The 12,720-nt window shown below is 44.6% G+C and overlaps 1 protein-coding gene across 1 annotated transcript in view; it reads left to right on the forward strand.

Annotated features, from left to right (window-relative positions):
- Positions 1–7,115: 7,115 nt before the first annotated feature.
- The window catches only part of ESRRB (estrogen related receptor beta), a 130,347-nt gene continuing 124,742 nt past the window's right edge, over positions 7,116–12,720 (forward strand). Inside the window, exon 1 of the mRNA XM_015865112.2 lies at positions 7,116–7,234. The gene's annotated coding sequence lies outside the window, so the exon portion shown is untranslated. The remainder of the gene's footprint in view (positions 7,235–12,720) is intronic.

The following is a 12,720-nucleotide window of genomic DNA, read 5'->3' on the forward strand; positions in this document are numbered from 1 at the left end:
ACTTTCTCAGGGTTTCTCTCTGCTGACTCCTTCCTGAGTCTGATGGAATGAGTGCAAACCAGATATTCCTTCATGGATTCCTGTAGCACTTTTGAGGAGCTGTACTGATTTCAAGTCTGTTTCTACTGTTATTCTGGTTGAAGGCCTGAATGTGGTGATGGCACTGGGGTGTTGAGCTGTTTAATCTTACTGTGGAAGTGTCTAAAATGTTGCAGAACAATGAAAGAGCTGAGATAGCTGTTATTGACTGAAATAGTCATGGTGGCCAGCAGGCTGCATTGGGCCAGGACAGAGATTCTTGGTTCTGTCTGAGGATGGATGTGAATACAAGTATCCTCTAAACAACTGTAGGTTTGACACATGGGCCAGGCAAAGTGACTGTCCTGTCATGGGATCATTAAGGTTGGAAACAACCACTAAGATCATCTAATCCAACCATCAACTCATCACCATTGTGACCAACCAACCATGTCTGATGTTCTGTTCAAGAACGTATGTCCCAGGTGCAGAGCCAGCTATTTCAGTCATTGTGAAAACAAACAAAAACCAACAAAACCAAACCAACAACAAACCACTAACATAATTTCTAATTTATTCATCCTGGTTACATAACATCAAAGCAATATTGATACCCCAATTTGCAAGATGGGAGAAGAGGCCAAGTAGTCCAGCTTTCCAAAACAAGGCTGATTCTTTGCTGTTACTGGAATCAGAGGCTATGATAGGTGTATGTTACTTGTAAGTCCCTATATTTTCCCTCAGGAGACTGATGAGGGGAGGGAGAGCTGGGCTGCCTGGCTTGACCTTGTGTTTTGTTTTTTTTTCTCTGTTGTTGTTTTGGTTTTATTCTCTCTACACGTGCCTCTAATTGATCTTGAATAGAAGGGACAGTTAAAGAAGACGTTAAGGTGAAATGAAGCCATAACTGTGACTGGAGACTTTTATTAAGTGTGGCAAAGTTCCCTGGGCTGCGTAGAAATTGTTTATTGATTTTGGTATGGCTCGGTGCTCCAGAGTAATCGCCCGCAGAACCGCTGGAGAGAGCAGAGAGCAGAGTGCTTGGCCAGGCCCCTGCTGCCTCCTGCCCTGCTGCTCTTTCCCCTGTGCTGGTGGGCTTCAGTCTGTAAGTGGGCAGCTGCGGATGGTGCTGGGCTCTGCCCTCTGTTTGGGAAGCGCCTGATAAGGGAGGAAATGATTCAGTGTATGCAGTGGTCGAGTGAGCACAGTGCTGCTTTGGTTGCTCTTTGGCTCTTCCACCTGTGGGTACAGGATCCTGTGCTGGGCAGCAAGGTCAGCATGGCCTGCTTAGCCATGGACAGGGCAGTTCAGTGATGGGGCAGAGATGAACATGTTTGTGTTTCTTGGTAGCACTGTAGTTGGTTTCATCTCCTTCTTTTCTTCTGTGGAAGACTTGAGAGGGATGCTGTTGTGTGCTTGTTGGGTGAATGCTGTTTCAGTGTAAAACCAGTGTGTGGAGGAAGGAAAAGGGGACTTGCCCACTGGTTAAGGCTCCTTTAGAACCTTTACCTTTAATAAGGATGTCAGAAATTCTGATGTTGGAAGATGAAACAACAAGCTGCGTTGCTTTCTTAATCATCTATTCTGTGTGCAAGAGGGGAATTATGAAGCCAGAGTAAAGACAAGGTCCTCCTTTGAATCACTAGCCAAGTTTTCAGGAGGCCATGTAGATGCTATAAAGATTTTCTTAATGCTTTGCATGAATATTTTTGTTTCTTTAATGAAAAAGATGTGGAAACACGTATTGGTTTAAAATTTAATTTCCTATAGGCCACAATGTTAATGGAAGGTAAAATATCTACAAAGTGATGGCAGTTTAACTCCCATATAAAGAAAGGGGATGAAATAATAAATAAATATTTGCATCTCCCTCGAGAGTTCTCGGACAGAAATGACGCATGAACAGAAGTGCTCAGAGCAGCAGAAACAACTTCTGCTCTCATCTTTGTGTTGGGTTGTGTTCTTTTTTTATTGGCCCCTGTAATAAAGCTAAAAAATGTAACGCGCTGTGGGATGAGGACAATGAATTATGCTGATGTGGTCTGTGTACTTTGGCTAGGAAGTGTGAATGCTGTAATGGAATCTGCATCGCCCTGTGCTGGTACTTAGGAGCATGTACTGTGTATGTACATCACGTAAACTTTTGTAATGCTGAGTTGTTTGAATGAACTAAGAAGATGGATTTGTTCTCCCTCTTTCTTTCTCTCTCTCTCTCTCTCTCAAAAAAAAGTCAGTATTTTAGTTAAAGCTCCAATACTGTATCTTGTTGCTTGAGTTTCCCAAATACAAGTTCTTGCTGGTAATGGCTGTGGCTTTACTGCTCGTGGTTCTGGGAAATACTTTTGAGCCCCCATTCCTGGGAAGAGTGAGCTGGCTTTAAATTCCTCAGTCCGGCACCTCAGACTGAAGGAGTTATTTTTAACCTGCCTTGACCTCTGCTTGAGCAAGAATAAAATGGGGATTGGGCGGAATATGACACAAATCAATAGGTTATCCCAACAGATGTGATCTTTGGCACTGTTTTGCCTTGGACACTTGCTGCAGTAACAAAGATAAATGGTGATTTGTTAACATTGTGATCTAGGGACTGGGTGGCTCAGTGGATCGTGTGGTGACCTCTGGCCTCTGGGTCTCCAGGCTGCAAACATCAAGATGAAATCTCATTCTGATAGTAGGAAGGGATAAAAGGTCCACAAGGGTTGGGTGGTTTTGGCTCGGTGCTAATCATAGTGCTCCACAAAACAATTGAGAAAGAACTGAATAGGCAGAACCTCCTGGCAAATACTGCTGCAGCAGTAGGGAGCTGGTGGTCACTTACTGTGTTCTGAGTCGCACAGTGCTCTTCTGGAGTGACACCAGACCCTTAGAACTGCTCTGTCACTTAGCCTACCTGTCAGTGAAGACTTGCACCAGCGATGATTTGCTGTAGCTCTCGGGAAGAGGGAAATTGGCTGCCTGAAATCAGCTTCCCTTTCACTTTCTGGGACATTTTCTGCATTTGTTTTGACCTTTGACTGATTGCTGAAGGATAGCAACGAGGGTTTTTCTTATGAGCTGAGCTACGGGTGTTGTAACTGATCTCGTGTAAATGGGCCTAAGCCACAGTGAGTTCTTGTCTGCCTCAGCTGGTGTTCAGCTCCTCCTGCCATGAGGAGGCAGTATGGCAGTATGTCATTCTAAGCTGAACCCTTCAGCTTGGCTCTGGAATTCCTTATGGTTCTGGCACCAAGATCGGTGTTTCGCTGTGTTCTGTCCTCTCATCCTTGAATAAGGGAGCAAAGCACTTGCATCTGCTGTGGAGCAGGGGATCCAGTAACTGCTTTGTTGATGCATGCAAGATGCTTTCTCATGTGGTAGATCGAAGGTTTACATGAGGGATTATGTTGTGCCTGGAACTCCCAAGTCTGCCTCTGCGACAAGCCCTTACACCATCTGTCCCAATTTGTACTTCACACTGGGCTATGTGTTGCCGTGTTATAAAGAATGATGTGAATTATGTGGTTGAGAGTAGCTTCTCTCATTTTTCTTCATCTCACCAATCTGTATGTTGTATGTAAACCAATGAGTTGGAACTGCAGTGGGCCAAGGCAAGCTTTTGCTAGTGTCTCTGTCTAGTGCTGTCTTACCATTGACAGTTTCTCGTGGATCTCAGATGGGAAGCCATTTTTCAATCCATAGATTACTTACACTGTAGGTTGCTCACAGCACTCATTGGCTGCTTGAGATTTTGTAGAAGAAAGTTTGAGCCAAATAATCTTGTCCTCCTTGTTCTCATCTTCAGAATCAGATGGTGGTGGGAGATGCAGGTTCCTGGTAACTTCTTGTTTTAGACCAAGTCACCCCTCTGTACCCTGCCCAGCTGCTCGTTCTGGCTCATTGTCCAAAGCTCCTAATGATGTTTGTTTCTCCAAAAGCAGGGGATGCAGCCCATAGCCACTAGCTCTGTCCCTTACTGCCATGGGGACGAAGTTCTCCCTGTCAGTCTCTGGGCAGAAGTCTCTATCCCTCTCCCATACAGCCCATCTCAGAGCTTGCCCTGGCTCCATGCTGTGCAGTGAAGAGAGCACTGGGCAGACTGAAAGCAGAATGTCCAGGTGTGCTGCACTAGCACTGCTATCTTTACCTGCCAAGCCTGTCATTCTGCCTTAAGAAAAAGAGGAAGAAAGAAGGAGAAAAGGAAAAAAAAAGAGAAGGTAGCAAGGTAGCAGCCTAACAAGACCTAGTTTCCATTATATTTTTAGCCTCTGATTTTATTTTTTCCATTACAATTTGGAATTAACTGTTTCATTGTTTTGTCCAGGCCAGTATCAAACTTAACTGATCTAGAGCTCCCTGCCAACATCCATTTTATCCTTTTCAGAATATGGGAACTTTACTGTCACTGCTTCTTTCCCTGAGTATTATGAGTTTGTTGTTTGTTTGTCTTTAAAGAAAAAGTACTGAGATCACTGATGAGATCCTTGGAGGCTACTGTTATAAATTATTGTTACATCCTGAAGACCTCCAGCGATGGAGATTGTGCAGCATCTCTGCGCAGTTTGTACCAATACTTGACTGCCTTCATGATGGAAAAGCTTTTCCTTCTATCCACACTGAACCTCTTGTCTCCATTTAATATCTGTTGTATATTGCTGTCCCACCAGATACCTCTGTAAAGAGCCTGGTTCCATCTTCTTGATAAGCTCCTGAAAGGTTATTCTCTCGGATCTAGCCTTTTTGCAGTGGCTGATGATGTTGAAGATTTGCTGCTTGCTCCCTGATCAAAAGCTTTGGGTGCATACATTATTCCAGAGAATCACAGGGGCAGGGATACCTCCCTCTAGACCAGGTTGCTCAAAGCTCCATTCAGCCTGGCCTCAAATGTTTCCAGTGAGGAGGCATTCACAGCCTCACTGAGAAGCATTCACAGCCTCACTGAGAAGCTTTCCAACCTGTTCCAGTATCTCCCCATTCTCTTGCTCTTGGCCTTGAACTTCACGAGCTCTGTGTCTCGCCTGCTCTGTATCTCTTTCCTGAGGAGGAAAATGGACCTGTACTCCAACCCAGAAAACGTGCATAGTGGAAGAATATGTTCATCCTGTCCTCTTCCCTGAGAGACGTTCAGATAAAGAATAAATTGATTCCTATTGCAGGTCTCAGAATAAGATAGCTGGAGCATTGCTCACATTCTTCTAAGATATATCTGTCGACATTGTGATTAGTGATCCACAGGCAGCTTAACTGCAGCAGTTGAAATTGAAGCTGCAAAGTTCCTCTGGATGTTGAGAGCTTTCTACACTTACTTCCTTCTTGCAAGAAGTTTGGAGAGATAATTTCTTCATTGTTGGGCCAGGAGCAAGCGAGATAAGGCTGAGAGAGAGGTTACCATCCTCTTTTGTTCTGCTGCTGGCCCCAGAGCAGAAGGGCAAGTTCCAGCACGGTGTCAGTTGTTGCTTTGCTGCTCACCTGTCAGTACAATGGCCTCAGGTGAATGAAAGAGCTCAGAAGCTGTCCTTCCACCAGCTTGTGTGTGTCCAACTTTTTGGATTGCCAGGGCTGTGCTGAGTGAAGAGGAATGATCTTGGGCTGCATTTAAAATATGTAGTTTAGGAACATAAGTAACAAAATTTATATACATTTTAATTAAATCATAAAGAGCAACAATTCCAGGTCATGTGCAATAGGTCAATGTCTCTCCTGGAGGACTCTGTATCTGGAGGCTGTACTCAGCAGCACAGAGTGGAGGGGCTTCATCCTTGACAGCTGTTCACAAATGTACGTACTGCCATAAAGCAATGACATGAATAAGGCATTGTTGTAAGGCCAGGCCTGCACCATTGAGAACCTGGTGTGTAACAGCCTGAAGTGGCCATTGAAGTGGGACAGTGTTCAACATTCAGCCTGGTATGGTTAATCCTTTTTATTAGATATAAGGAAGAGGAGGTAAACAGACCGTTAATTAAATCTACAGAAGATACTGAATTGGGAACACTGTAAACAGTGACTGGAGTGTGAAATGCAAAGAGATTTGGAAATTAGAAGCAGTGGTAGGAAATAAAGATTGCTGGTGCCAGAAGATGTTCAAGTGAAAGCAAACCAGATTGGAACTGATATTCGGAGAGGAGAAGCCTAAATTACGGTGATGCCAGAAGGAGGTGCAGCTGTGTGAGGGTATTCATTGGGTATTTTACTACTAAGTTACTGCCTGTGGGGGGAATCTCTAGACTGTGCTCCTTGGAGAAAGAAACGAGTCTGATTCATTGTTTGTGGAAGTCAATGGAAGTCCTCACAGAGGCTTCTGTGACGTTTGGAGTGTAGGCTAAGTTCTGATGGATGAGTCAATAGGAAGCCAATCAGAAGCACAGTGTGCATGTAGCTGAGTCAGTGTGCGTGCTTTGGAGCAGGAAACCGATGTCCTCTGTAAGGAGCTCCACCTTTAGAGTGTGTCCAGGGCACTGTAGCTAGTCAGTGTCAGAGTCAGGGTCTGGAGTGAGATAAGGAGTGAAATTTTCTTAGGTTGAGCATGTAATGTGGATCTCAGCAATATGGAGTGGTTCTGCTGTGCCTACTTCATCCTAAAAGGAGCAGGGGGACACGAGAATGTTAAAGGGAATGTGTATTAGAACTATTTTACAAGGCCAGTATTGATGCTGATACCACCAAATGCTGGTGCTGGACTGTTACGCCACATGGGAAATACTGTGTGCAAGAGGGGAGATTTCAGTTGTAGTGGCTTGTTAGTCTGTAAAGGTCAGGAAAGGGTGAGGCAGGGAAATGGAACCAGGGAAGGAAGATTATTGTTTTCCCTTTGACAGCTTTTTGTACCCTGCAGTCCTCTCCAGCCTGACCTCCACCAGCTGGGTTCACATGGCCAGTGCAGTTGTTCTGCCCCTGGATAATGAGTCAGATTTATCTGGCAGTAGTTTCTGGTCTCTGCATCTATATCCTTGTCTTGAGGGAGGCCTGAAAAGAAGGTGCAGAGGATTTATATAGAAAAAGAGCCACCCAGCTCTTGAAATAGACCAAGATGGAGTGTGGTGGGGAAGTGTAGAAATTATTTCACCAGTTTGTGCAAATTATCTGCCTGTTAGGCTGCGGTTGGACTTGATGATCTTCAAGGTCTTTTCCAACCTGGATAATTCTATGATTCTATGATTCTGTTTCTTTTGTACTCTTTCCCAGAGTGGTTGGTATGGGGCACTCCAGGAGAACAGGATTTGGAATGTGGAGTTTGGAGGTAAGTTTTCTCTATTCCTGCTGGTTTGAGGTTGCCTGCAGCCTCTAAGTTGGGTGTTTGCCTTTTCTCTCAGAAAGTGGATCCAGCTGGTGGTGCCTAGACAGCTCAGATGACAGCTGTGTACAGTTTTAATCTCTTTCTGTTGGAATATCAGAGGAGATAGAAGCAGCTGTTATGTCAGTTCACAAGACCTGAAGACAAATCAGGTGGTTATGCCAAGAAATTGCCACCCATTTGGTTCATACAGCCTGTGAAGGACTCCTATAGCCTACATCCAGTCGCTAACATCGGGCTGGTGCACAGTTATTCTCCAGTATGCAAAATCCTGCCAGCTTAAGATTTTTGGGTGATTTAGGGTACCACGTTCTGCAAGTTTTTAACTGAATCTCTCTTGAGATGAAAATATTATACTGGGGCAGATTATCCCAAAGTACTCAGAGGTTTTTTGCAGCAAATTTTGGCAGCTGTCAATGATGGAATAGAAGATGTATCAATCACCTCATAATTTATGTACTTATCTGATCCTATTTTAAATCCTGCCTGATCTTTAGTTCTATCTGGTGGGGGTAAGTCCCATGAGTTAATGTGGCTTCATACATTCCAAATGAGGACTTGCTTATTACTGTCATTGAATGCAGTGCCATGTTCCTATTGCAAATAAGTATGTTGCTGCAGTTTCTTCAGGCATTTTCATCTCCCGGCTTTGCACTCCCCTTTCTACTGTTGCCTTCCACAAGTTATTATCCGGTGCTGACTGTGTGCTCTCAGAGGCCATGGCTCCCGTGTGCTCTTTATTGATAGTACCTGAGTATTTTTCCTTCCACTAAAAGACTGCTCCAACATTTGGAGATAGTGCTTCTGTAGAGCACAGAACATAGGGACAAAAATTCCTATTTCCAAGAGTCTCCCAGGAGAAAATGAAAATGAACCATCATTATCTAAGGGTACAGATTGTCGGCTGGCTCTCACATCATGGTGTTTCAGATGGAACTTGAAAGAAGTGCCTTTGGTCTAAGCAAAGGGCCAATTCTTGTTCCAAAGTGAAAGAATTGGCTTATTTGGTAGTTGTAAATTAGGCCAATAATCGTTAAGTCCAGCTTGTGTGGGTATCAGGCCCTTGAGTGTCACAGTCATGGAGTTCTGGGAAGTGAGGAGTTTAGGCTGGTGGCACTTCATCCACGAGAATTCATTGTGGAACTGAGGTTTCTCTGGGATTTGTGGATGCTCAGTGCATCCCATTGTCTAATTGCGCGATTCTCCCCTTGTTCCAGCGTTCCTGATTCTCTGCAGTACCCAATCTCACAATACTGCTGCTATTCTCTGCTCATTGGCATGTGCTTCCCAGGTGCTCATACCCTCCTGCTTCTGAGGCTGACCCTGTGATGACAGCTGCCTGGCTGCCTATCAAAGGCTCCATTTAGAGCTGGCCTGAGTGCAGACAGAAAGCTGCAGTGTTAGACCCCGAAATCTGACACAGTGTGGCTTGCCCGCTTTTCAGTGGGTCCTTGACAGCCTTTCAGCTCATGTCTGTCAGCCCCCCTACTAGGCACACAAGTTCACTTCCATCTTGGAAGAAGGAGAGAGAGAAGTGACATTTCACCGAGCGGCGGGCACGCCAGGGGATGTAGGGAGATAAGGCAGGATCACAGAAGCAGCTGAAATCCCCAGCGGATATTGCGTTTCTGGCTGGATTGACAGGTTAAAAGTATTGCTGGGACAAGTCTCTCTGCTCCCTTGGTCCCAGAGGACTGTGCAGTGAGAACAGCACTCAATCCTAATGAATCTTGGCCTACATTGGAACCAATTCTGCCATAGCCTGGCATGAGAACATCCATGGGGAATTTGTTTCCAGCTTTCAACGAGAGCTACCCATAGAATGGCATTTTAAATAAATAAGTTCACTTAACAAACAACAACAGTAAATGAACAGAAACACTGATGTGGCCAGGGATGAAATATTAGCATTTTTCAAATCTGTTTAGTGAAGACAGCTGCTGGGCATTGGTTCAGGTCTTTGTATTAGCAGGCTGTTTGCAAAGCACTAAACTAACTTCCAGACAAAACCTTCCTGAAGCTCAGGAGGGCAAAACTTGTCTTAGTTGACAACTAAATCTCATCTAAAAATGTACTACCTTTGTATTTCTTTCATACCAAAGTACATATCAGTGCTGAGCATGACACAGATGTGTCCCAAAGACACTTCAGTCAGTGTTTTGGCCACTCCAGACTGCAGGCACGGAAAGGAGCACTTGTGTTTTTGTGGGGCTTGAAAACTACTTAGAGATGACCAAACTGGAGTGAGTTGTTACAACAGGAGTTTCAGTGAATTCAGATGATCATGGTGCATTGGAAGGCTTCCCTCTCTCATCACAGCAGCAAGCAGCAGACTCGGATAGTCTGGCATGAAGAACTTCCCTGCTCCATTATGAGATGCTTCCTGCCTGTGGCTATGTTTCCTGAGGCATTGATCTGTTCAAATTCATGTCTAGCTAACCTACTGGTTCACCAGCTCTTGTGAGGTGCAGCACAAGATAACAGGGCTGGAGGCTATGGTCTGTAGTGCAAGTTTTCCACTCTTGGAATGATGCCGCTGCATCCTTGGAGGAGGAGGAAGGTGCATGGGCAGGCAAGCCTTTTCTTCAAGGTCACTTGCTCCAAGCTGTCTAGATCAGGAAACCTCTGCCACCTGTGTGCTGTGAGTGGTAGTTCCAGTCTAGCATCCAGTAGAGAAAATACTGAAAATATATAGAATCTAAGATGAGGGCTCCCAGCCAAGGGAAAGTGGTATCAACCCTCAGAAAAGAGGTATCAGAGTGCAGTGAGATGCATCTCCCAGATGTTGTGGTTCTGCGGTACCCTCTGCTCAGGCTGTCCAGCCTTGATATCTGGGGCCTGTTGTCCACCTTCTTCCCCCTGCTGTGCTATTCCAGACCCATTTTGCAGCCCTATGGCTCTGTTCTGCATGCAGCACTGCCCCTTGCAGTCCCTACTGTGAGGTTAATAAAGACCTACTGCCTGAATTACCTTTAGCTTTTATAAACCAAAAAATGCAAACAGCATGTAAGCAGCATTCATTACCTTGCACGCCTTCAGCTGCTTATTGGATACACATCCCCCTCCCTCTAGCATCTCTCTCTTTTTTAATATGTTTTTTTAATTTGTTTTGATGAATGAGTGACAACCCTGACACCCGATTCGCTGAGATTAATAGAAACGACACAATATTTACGTCGCGCCGACGAGCAATTATCCTGCCATCTATCTTTGAGATTATCTTTCTGATTGAAAACTACTCATCCGTGTAATCGGAATTATTTGGAATTAGAAGGGAATTTATGGCCCCTCTCACTCTCCCTCCTATTTGCCTCTGTCGCAATCCTTCTTTAAGAGGGATCCTTTCTTCCTTAGTTCCTTCCAGCCTTGTGGATGGAACTGCATGCTCTGCTGTACAAGAATGGTTGGCTGTGGAAATGTGGGGAGACTGAGCAGTGCTGTGGCCAGGCTGGCACTAGGGGCTGTGAGGACATAGTGAAGCCTGGGGATTAAAAGGCTCTTCAGAAAAAAGCTGGCATGAGAAGTGGGTGTGTAGAGCGTGAGACTTGGTGAAGGCTGTGCAGGCAGTACCAGTGACAGAATAAGTGGCGGCACCTCACTTATCTCCCTTGTTTGTTTGGTCTTGCATTTCCTTCTTTACAGCTTTGTCTTGAGGACGCTTTTTACCAGCTCACTGCTTAGTAAATGTGCTCCTTGTGTATTTATTTTATCTAAATGCTTATCTCTTATTCCAGCTCGCTGTGTAGAAGAGGGACCCGTGCTTCCAGACATCATCTTGCTTGCTGTAAACCTTTCTGTAGGTATCAGAGTAGCAGGAACAACAGCAACAAACCCTGGAGGCAGCCCTGGTGTCCTATGTGTGTGGGATAGGATCTGGCAGTCTTGTTTCAGTGCTGTCTGTTTAGGGCTTGTAAGAAACACTATTGCTCATTTGTCACTGCCTTAAGGAGCTAATAGGTGGCACAGGACCTCTGTTGGTTTTTCTCAGTGGGAATAGCTCTTGTCTCTTTGCATTCTTTTTCAGAAGCACCATACTTGTCTTTATTTGCTTTTTGTGCCTTTGTTGGCCTGAGATTCAGATAAACTAACTAGTCTGGCTGTCTCAGGCCATCTCTAGAGGCAGGAGATGTACCTCTTCCTTTGTGGTTGATTCCAGATCAGGATGGCAAAATTCCCACATGCTCTCTCTTCACTGGAAGCTTATTCCTGAGCATGGTCCTCATGGAAAATATTTCCTGCCTTTTCCCTCTTGCAGAAGACAGGAATGGGGCTATCCTACTGCTTGAGGACACCGTGTAGCTTAGCCAGAGCCAAGAACTATTCCTCCTCCTCTGCAAACAGCACTTGTTTGTTTGTTTGTGTAAAAAAAAAAAAAAAAAAAAAAAAAAGTAAGTGGTTGCAGCAGAAACAGTGATGTGGGTGTCAGGGGATGTCAAGCTGCAGACTGACATTCTAAATGTATCTAGTAGCATTGATGTCCTTTGAGAACTGCAGTGTGAAAAAGTCTTGGTCTCATAAGAATCCTGATGAAGAAGACATAAAAGGGAAGTAATGTAAGTTTATGAGCAAGTGTCGTGTTCTGAAAGAGAGACACAGGCTGAACGCTGAAGGAATTCATCCTCAGCTTGATTGCAAAGATGCCAATTAACGTACAAGCCAGATTGACAAAGATGTCTGATACAGAGAGCAGCATAAACAGTTAATGACATAAGGATTTGGAGAGGGAAATGTGTTTTGAGGTACAATTGCTCAGTCAGCTCAAGAGATATAGGCCCAGATGGGAATCCAAGATCCTTCCGCCCAGAAATACCCAATGTTGTTATTAATTAGTATGGAAATATTTTCCTTTCTTCAGAGAGGGCTGTTGAATTGCCAGTGGGACACTGGGGGGATGGGTGTGTGTATGTGTGGGGTAGACTATCAAGGAACTATTAATTAGGTTACTTCCCACTGCTGTTGACATGCTGGGGAAGGGGTTTGTTTGTGGGCCAAAGTAAAAAGGAAAGGGAAATGGAAGAACTGGAAACGAGAGTGGAAAGCGGGAGAGAAAAAAAGTTAGGTAGGAAAAAGATCATAGACTAAAAGAAGAGGTGTGCGTAAAAAGGCATTCCTAAGATCTCATCTTCTGATTTGGAAGTTAATACCAGGCTGCAGTTAATAGCAAAAGGGAAACTCCTTCGAGGCAGCTGCAGTGTGGGTTGGACCCAGCCACTCAGCAGGCCTGATCCTCTCCTGCCTTGTCACCAGTTTTCTTATTCATACTTCAACAAACTTGGCACCAAAGCTTCTTCCTGACAGAGTAATGATATTTTATGCCAGCTGTTGTTGGGAAGTAGAATAGAATTTGAATGAGAAACTTCTCTAGTTGTAGACTACCTGCCTTTGTGGACATAGGTCTCTTACCTCCTTTCCTTTGGAAAGAGATCTTTTTG

The sequence above is a fragment of the Coturnix japonica genome, chromosome 5, assembly GCF_001577835.2.
Source record: "Coturnix japonica isolate 7356 chromosome 5, Coturnix japonica 2.1, whole genome shotgun sequence".
Lineage (NCBI taxonomy): Eukaryota > Metazoa > Chordata > Aves > Galliformes > Phasianidae > Coturnix > Coturnix japonica.